The sequence below is a fragment of the Oncorhynchus masou genome, unplaced genomic scaffold, assembly GCF_036934945.1.
Source record: "Oncorhynchus masou masou isolate Uvic2021 unplaced genomic scaffold, UVic_Omas_1.1 unplaced_scaffold_1727, whole genome shotgun sequence".
NCBI lineage: Eukaryota > Metazoa > Chordata > Actinopteri > Salmoniformes > Salmonidae > Oncorhynchus > Oncorhynchus masou.
Genome location: NW_027016788.1, coordinates 94054 through 103273, shown reverse-complemented (window position 1 = coordinate 103273; position 9220 = coordinate 94054). Strand labels below are relative to the sequence as shown.

General features: G+C 45.3%; 1 pseudogene; it reads left to right on the top strand.

Annotated features, from left to right (window-relative positions):
* The first annotated feature begins 5121 nt into the window (after positions 1 to 5121).
* Positions 5122 to 9220, top strand: part of LOC135539166 (phosphatidylinositol 4-kinase type 2-beta-like) — a 40689-nt pseudogene continuing 36590 nt past the window's right edge.

Below are 9220 nucleotides of genomic sequence, written 5' to 3'. Positions count from 1 at the left end.
CTGTAATAGAAGACTCATTTGCATAACAACCCCATAGTCTGACACAGACACTACTAGTCTCCTCTTCTTATGATGTCACTATGTAATAGAAGACTCATTTGCATAACAACCACCTAGTCTGACACAGACACTACGTCCTCTTCTTATGATGTCACACTCTGTAATAAAAGACTCATTTGCATAACAACCCCTAGTCTGACACAGACACTACGTCCTCTTCTTATGATGTCACACTGTGTAATAGAAGACTCATTTGCATAACAACCCCATAGTCTGACACAGACACTACGTCCCTTCTTCTTATGATGTCACACTGTGTAATAGAAGACTCATTTGCATAACAAGTCTGACCCCTAGTCTGACACAGACATAACAACCCCCTAGTCTGACACAGACACCTCTTCTTATGATGTCACACTAGAAGACACATTTGTAATAGTCTGACAGACTTATGATGTCACATTTGCATAACAACCCCCTAGTCTGACACAGACACTACGTCCTCTTCTTATGATGTCACATGTAATAGAAGACTCATTTGCATAACAACCACCTAGTCTGATGTCACAGACACTACTAGTCCACAGACACTCCTCTTATGATGTCACACTCTGTAATAGAAGACATTTGCATAACAACCCCCTAGTCTGACACAGACACTACGTCCTCTTCTTATGATGTCACACTCTGTAATAGAAGACTCATTTGCATAACAACCCCTAGTCTGACACAGACACTACGTCCTCTTCTTATGATGTCACTATGTAATAGAAGACTCATTTGCATAACAACCACCCCCTAGTCTGACACAGACACTACGTCCTCTTCTTATGATGTCAGTCTGACACAGACACTGTAATAGAAGACTCATTTGCATAACAACCTGTAATAGAAGACCTAGTCTGACACAGACACTACGTCCTCTTCTTATGATGTCACACTCTGTAATAGAAGACTCATTTGCATAACAATTTGCCCCTAGTCTGACACAGACACTACGTCCTCTTCTTATGATGTCACTGATGTAATAGAAGACTCATTTGCATAACAACCCCCCTAGTCTGACACAGACACTACGTCCTCTTCTTATGATGTCCTATGTAATTCATTTATGATGTCACACGTCCTCTTCTCTGTAATAGAAGACTCATTTGCATAACAACCACCTAGTCTGACTCCTCTTCTTATTCTCTTTTCAAACAGAGGCCCTTCTAGATGTCACACAGCTCACATCATTCAGACCACAGTCTCAGCTCTCTGACACACACACTCTTAGCCTCTCTCATCATGCCCGACCACTCAGTCACATAGACCCTGACCACTCTCCTCTGTAGAAGACTTCCGCTGTGCCAGAGCAGGTAGTGGTCCCATTCACCAGTCTGACTGAGTGTTCAGCTGTAAACAGCAGAGAGTGAAACGCCGTGGCGAGGACAGATGATGACAGTGATTCTACACCCGCACGTTGCTTGTTGTTTGGGGTTTTAGGCTGGGTTTCTGTACAGCACTTTGAGATATCAGCTGATGTTGGAAGGGCTATATAACTAAATTTGATTTGACAGATTATGACAGTGTTTCTGTTATTCTAGCAGCAGTAGTGCTTTGTGGTTGACAAGTGTTAGTAGTTCCATGGAACAGGACTTATTCATATTGTTGTTTTGTATGGACTGGATGGTGTGTATGGACCCAGTCTCAAACAGAAATTCTACATGTGGTATAAAGTTGACTGATATAGAACTGCTATAATCACTGTAGATTTATACTCTACCAACCTGGTGGGCTGAAGCTTTGAGCCTGGAGATCTGAGGAGACAGACAGAGCGAGAGAGAGAGAGAGAGAGAGAGAGAGAGAGAGAGAGAGAGAGAGAGAGAGAGAGAGAGAGGAGAATCTAACATTTCCAAGCAGACAACATAGGAAAATGAATATCAATGACAAATGGTTTGAGGAAGAACGCAAAAAAAACAAAAAACATTTCTGAGAAACCTGTCCAACCCAAAACACAGAAAACCTGAGCCTTCACTACGGTGAATCACTAAAATGATACAGATATACACAACGGAGGAAAAGAAGGAACAGCACGTCAGAAATCAGCTCAATGAGGAATCCATAGAATATCAGATAGGCCGTCATTGTAAATAATATTAACGGACTTGCCTAGTTAAATAAAGGTTACATTTTAAAATGTGTATATATATATATATATATATATATTAACCATGTATATATATATATTCTAACCATGTATGTATATATATATATATATATATATATTCTAACCATGTATATATATATATTCTAACCATGTATATATATATATTCTAACCATGTATGTATATATATATATATATATATTCTAACCATGTATATATATATATATATATATATATTTAAATATGTGTATATATATATATATATATATATATGGTTAGAATATATATATATTCTAAATATATATATATATATATATATATATATATATATATATATATTCTAATATATATATATATATATATATATTCTAACCATGTATATATATATATAATATATTATAACCATGTATATATATATATTCTAACCATGTATATATATATATATATATATATATATATATCTAACCATATATATATATATATATATATATATATATATACATCTAACATGGTTATGAATATATATATATATATATATATATATTCTAACCATATATATATATATATATATATATTCTAACCATGTATATATATAATATATATATATATATTCTAACCATGTATATATATATATATATATATATATATATATATATAACCATATATATATATATATATATATATATTCTAACCATGTATATATATATATATATATATATATATTCTAACCATGTATATATATATATAATATATATATATATATTCTAACCATGTATATATATATATATATTCTAACCATGTATATATATATTCTAAAATAGGAACTCACTAACAAACAGCAACACAAAGAGTTATCAGTTCAAAACGGAGATGTATGTATAAACCACTTATGCCATTTTTGTTGGCTCTATAACAAATAACAAACAGCAAAAACATGTACATGATCAAATCCACATTCTAAAATCAGTTATTAAAGACTGCCAGAACCCACTGGATTCTCGCAAGCAGTGTCTCCCCAGCCTCTGTCCTGTGTGTACCACTGTCCTAGCTAGCTATGTCTCCTCAGCCTCTGTCCTGTCTGTACCAGAGTCCTAGTTAGTTAGCAGTGTCTCCCCAACCTCTGTCCTGTCTGTACCAGAGTCCTAGTTAGCTAGCAGTGTCTCCCCAGCCTCTGTCCTGTCTGTACCAGAGTCCTAGTTAGCTAGCAGTGTCTAAAACCTCTGTCCTGTCTAAACCAGAGTCCTAGTTAGTTAGCAGTGTCTCCCCAGGCTCTGCCCTGTGTGTACCAGAGTCCTAGTTAGTCAAAAGCAGTGTCTTCTCAGACAAATCCTAACCATGTCTGTACCAGAGTCCTAGTTAGTTAAGCAGTGTCTCTATAACCCAGGCTCTGCCCTGTGTGTACCAGAGTCCTAGCCTCTGTCCTGTGTGTACCAATGTTAGCAGTGTCTTCTCAGACTCCCTCCTGTCTGTACCAGAGTCCTAGCTAGTTAGCAGTGTCTCCTCAGCCTCTGTCCTGTCTGTACCAGAGTCCTAGCTAGTTAGCAGTGTCTCCCCAGCCTCTGTCCTGTCTGTACCAGAGTCCTAGTTAGCTAGCAGTGTCTCCCCAACCTCTGTCCTGTCTGTACCAGAGTCCTAGTTAGTTAGCAGTGTCTCCCCAGCCTCTGTCCTGTCTGTACCAGAGTCCTAGTTAGTTAGCAGTGTCTCCCCAGCCTCTGTCCTGTCTGTACCAGAGTCCTAGTTAGCTAGCAGTGTCTCCCCAACCTCTGTCCTGTCTGTACCAGAGTCCTAGTTAGTTAGCAGTGTCTCCCAGCCTCTGTCCTGTCTGTACCAGAGTCCTAGTTAGCTAGCAGTGTCTCCCCAACCTCTGTCCTGTCTGTACCAGAGTCCTAGTTAGTTAGCAGTGTCTCCCCAACCTCTGTCCTGTCTGTACCAGAGTCCTAGCTAGTTAGCAGTGTCTCCTCAGCCTCTGTCCTGTCTGTACCAGAGTCCTAGTTAGCTAGCAGTGTCTCCCCAACCTCTGTCCTGTCTGTACCAGAGTCCTAGTTAGTTAGCAGTGTCTCCTCAGCCTCTGTCCTGTCTGTACCAGAGTCCTAGTTAGTTAGCAGTGTCTCCCCAACCTCTGTCCTGTCTGTACCAGAGTCCTAGCTAGTTAGCAGTGTCTCCTCAGCCTCTGTCCTGTCTGTACCAGAGTCCTAGTTAGTTAGCAGTGTCTCCCCAGGCTCTGTCCTGTCTGTACCAGAGTCCTAGTTAGCTAGCAGTGTCTTCTCAGACTCCCTCCTGTCTGTACCAGAGTCCTAGTTAGTTAGCAGTGTCTCCCCAACCTCTGTCCTGTCTGTACCAGAGTCCTAGTTAGTTAGCAGTGTCTCCTCAGCCTCTGTCCTGTCTGTACCAGAGTCCTAGTTAGTTAGCAGTGTCTCCCCAGGCTCTGCCCTGTGTGTACCAGAGTCCTAGCTAGTTAGCAGTGTCTCCTCAGCCTCTGTCCTGTCTGTACCAGAGTCCTAGTTAGCTAGCAGTGTCTTCTCAGACTCCCTCCTGTCTGTACCAGAGTCCTAGTTAGTTAGCAGTGTCTCCCCAGGCTCTGCCCTGTGTGTACCAGAGTCCTAGCTAGTTAGCTAGCTTGTGTTTCACAATTTGCCTCCCACATGTACCAGAGTCCTAGCTAACAGTGTCTCCCCAACCTCTGTCCTGTCTGTACCAGAGTCCTAGCTAGTTAGCTAACAGTGTCTCCCCAGCCTCCATCCTAGTTTAAACATGTCCCAATAGAAGTATAAATATTGTTTCCTGCAAATGCAGTAATGCCCACATATAGGAACACCCCAAATTACGGGCTGCAATCACATCCTTCTCATCTCTCTTCATCCCCCCCTTCCTCCTCCCCTCAGGCAGAGAGACATTTGCTACGCGGTCCCTTTAAATCTGGTCAGGCTCCGTTGTTATGAACGCGCATGCGCTGTAGAAACAGGAAGTTATCTTTGGCTGATGTGGACAATTTAACGGGTGAAATAATCTCCCGCTAAGTAACTAGCGACTGTCGAGCAAGCCGGTGTCAAAGAAATTTTTTAACAATGGAGCGATGAAAATATGTAGCGTTTGAACTAAACAATTTTTAAAATTTGTAAGATCTGGAATAAAAATAAATAAGCGATCAACAATGATGTCAGAATGCGAACCAAACGAGACCGATCCGGTGGTGGCGGATGACATAGCCCCGGTAGCGTCCGCCGCTGCTTCTACCACGGATCTCAACTTTCGGGCACAGGAGCCACTGTCGACGTTGTTCGATAGGAACACAGTCGGGTCTGGGACAAACCCGGGGGTCGCGATTCGGATCTCGGGTTCGTGTGAAAGTGTTCTTACCGAATTGGAGACGGACGGTTCTGGGGAAGAGACTCTGTTGTTACCGTGTTTATCCGGAGGCACGTCGTCACCTCGGGGCGAGAGGCAGAAGAGGACGAGGCGGAACCGACGGAGTTCATCGTCGGATAAAGATAACCTTACCTCGCCAGGTAAAGAGCCGGTGGTGACCGGAGGCGAATACAATAATTCCTTCATGTTAGTAGCTTGCTAGACATGGCGTCTCTCTCTCTCTATTTTGTGCTTTTTTAACTATTTAAAGTGCAAAAGGGAAAATACACATGTGTTTTAACACTGGTGTTTGTTCTTCACTGGTTGCCTTTTTCTTGTGGCAACAGGTCACAAATCTTGCTGCTGTGATGCCACACTGGTATTTCCCCAAATCTTGCCACCCCAAGTAGATATGGGAGATTTTTTGTGGATCTGTGTAATCTGAGGGAAATATGTGTCTCTAATATTGTCATCCATTTGGCAGGAGGTTAGGCAGCTCAGTTTCCACCTCATTTTGTGGGCAGTGAGCACATAGCCTGTCTTCTCTTGAGAACCTTGTCTGCCTACTGTGGCCTTTCTCTTTTCCCTAAGTTTGGGTCAGTCACAGTGGTCAGGTATTCTGCCACTATTTAGAGCCAAATAGCATTCTAGTTTGCTCAGTTTTTTTTGTTTTAATTCTTTCCAATTACTTGACTCATCTTTTTGGTTTCTTATGATTTCATTGGGTCAATTTGTGTTGTTGTCCTGAGTCTCTACCCAGTTCTCCCTCTCTGTGTCTCTACCCAGTTCTCCCTCTCTGTGTCTCTACCCAGTTCTCCCTCTCTGTGTCTCTACCCAGTTCTCCCTCTCTGTGTCTCTACCCAGTTCTCCCTCTCTGTGTCTCTACCCAGTTCTCCTCTCTGTGTCTCTACCCAGTTCTCCTCTCTGTGTCTACCTCTCCCTCTCTGTCTCTACCCAGTTCTCCCTCTCTGTGTCTACCCAGTTCTCCCTCTCTGTGTGTCTACCCAGTTCTCCCTCTCTGTGTCTCTACCCAGTTCTCCCAGTTCTCCCCTCTCTGTCTCTACCCAGTTCTCCCTCTCTGTGTCTCTACCCAGTTCTACCCCTCTCTGTGTCTCTACCCAGTTCTCCCTCTCTGTGTCTCTACCCAGTTCTCCCTCTCTGTGTCTCTACCCAGTTCTCCCTCTCTGTGTCTCTACCCAGTTCTCCCTCTCTGTGTCTCTACCCAGTTCTCCCTCTCTGTGTCTCTACCCAGTTCTCCCTCTCTGTGTCTCTACCCAGTTCTCCCTCTCTGTCTCTACCCAGTTCTCCTCTCTGTGTCTCTACCCAGTTCTCCCTCTCTGTGTCTCTACCCAGTTCTCCCTCTCTGTGTCTCTACCCAGTTCTCCCTCTCTGTCTCTACCCAGTTCTCCCTCTCTGTCTCTACCCAGTTCTCCCTCTCTGTGTCTCTACCCAGTTCTCCCTCTCTGTGTCTCTACCCAGTTCTCCCTCTCTGTGTCTCTACCCAGTTCTCCCTCTCTGTGTCTCTACCCAGTTCTCCCTCTCTGTGTCTACCCAGTTCTCCCTCTCTGTGTCTCTACCCAGTTCTCCCTCTCTGTGTCTCTACCCAGTTCTCCCTCTCTGTCTCTACCCAGTTCTCCCCCTCTCTGTGTCTACCCAGTTCTCCCTCTCTGTGTCTACCCAGTTCTCCCTCTTTCTCCCTCTCTGTGTCTCTACCCAGTTCTCCCTCTCTGTGTCTACCCAGTTCTCCCTCTCTGTGTCTACCCAGTTCTCCCTCTCTGTGTCTACCCAGTTCTCCCTCTCTGTGTCTACCCAGTTCTCCTCTGTGTCTCTACCCTCCCTCTCTGTGTCTCTACCCAGTTCTCCCTCTCTGTGTCTCTACCCAGTTCTCCCTCTCTGTGTGTCTACCCAGTTCTCCCTCTCTGTGTGTCTACCCAGTTCTCCCTCTCTGTGTCTACCCAGTTCTCCCTCTCTGTGTCTACCCAGTTCTCCCTCTCTGTCTCTACCCAGTTCTCCCTCTCTGTGTCTCTACCCAGTTCTCCCTCTCTGTGTCTACCCAGTTCTCCCTCTCTGTGTCTACCCAGTTCTCCCTCTCTGTCTCTACCCAGTTCTCCCTCTCTGTCTACCCAGTTCTCCCTCTCTGTGTGTCTACCCAGTTCTCCCTCTCTGTGTGTCTACCCAGTTCTCCCTCTCTGTGTGTCTACCCAGTTCTCCCTCTCTGTCTCTACCCAGTTCTCCCTCTCTGTGTCTCTACCCAGTTCTCCCTCTCTGTGTCTCTACCCAGTTCTCCCTCTCTGTGTCTCTACCCAGTTCTCCCTCTCTGTGTCTCTACCCAGTTCTCCCTCTCTGTGTCTCTACCCAGTTCTCCCTCTCTGTGTCTACCCAGTTCTCCCTCTCTGTGTCTACCCAGTTCTCCCTCTCTGTGTCTACCCAGTTCTCCCTCTCTGTGTCTCTACCCAGTTCTCCCCTCTCTACCCAGTTCTCCTCTCTGTGTGTCTACCCTCCCTCTCTGTGTCTACCCAGTTCTCCCTCTCTGTGTCTACCCAGTTCTCCCTCTCTGTGTCTCTACCCAGTTCTCCCTCTCTGTGTCTCTACCCAGTTCTCCCTCTCTGTGTCTACCCAGTTCTCCCTCTCTGTGTCTCTACCCAGTTCTCCCTCTCTGTGTCTCTACCCAGTTCTCCCTCTCTGTGTGTCTACCCAGTTCTCCCTCTCTGTGTGTCTACCCAGTTCTCCCTCTCTGTGTGTCTACCCAGTTCTCCCTCTCTGTGTCTACCCAGTTCTCCCTCTCTGTCTCTACCCAGTTCTCTGTCTCTACCCAGTTCTCCCTCTCTGTGTCTCTACCCAGTTCTCCCTCTCTGTGTGTCTACCCAGTTCTCCCTCTCTGTGTGTCTACCCAGTTCTCCCTCTCTGTCTCTACCCAGTTCTCCCTCTCTGTGTCTCTACCCAGTTCCAGTTCCCTCTCTGTGTCTCTGTTCAGTTCTCCTCTCTGTGTGTGTTCTCCTCTGTGTGTCTACCCAGTTCTCCCTCTCTGTGTCTACCCAGTTCTCCCCTCTCAGTTCTCCTCTCTGTGTCTACCCAGTTCTCCCTCTCTGTGTCTCTACCCAGTTCTCCCTCTCTGTGTACCCAGTTCTACCCAGTTCTCCCTCCCTCTGTGTCTCTACCCAGTTCTCCTCTCTGTCTCTACCCAGTGTGTCTACCCAGTTCTCCTCTCCAGTGTCTACCCAGTTCTCCCTCTCTGTGTGTCTACCCAGTTCTCCCTCTCTGTGTCTACCCAGTTCTCCCTCTCTGTGTGTCTACCCAGTTCTCCCTCTCTGTGTCTCTACCCAGTTCTCCCTCTCTGTGTCTACCCAGTTCTCCCTCTCTGTCTACCCAGTTCTCCCTCTCTGTGTCTACCCAGTTCTCCCTCTGTGTGTCTACCCAGTTCTCCCTCTCTGTGTGTCTACCCAGTTCTCCCTCTCTGTGTGTCTACCCAGTTCTCCCTCTCTGTGTCTCTAGTTCTCCCCAGTTCTCCCAGTTCTCTCTGTGTCTACCCAGTTCTCCCTCTCTGTGTGTCTACCCAGTTCTCCTCTCCCAGTTCTCCCTCTCTGTGTGTCTACCCAGTTCTCCCTCTCTGTGTGTCTACCCAGTTCTCCCTCTCTGTGTCTCTACCCAGTTCTCCCTCTCTGTGTCTCTACCCAGTTCTCCCTCTCTGTGTCTCTACCCAGTTCTCCCTCTCTGTGTCTCTACCCAGT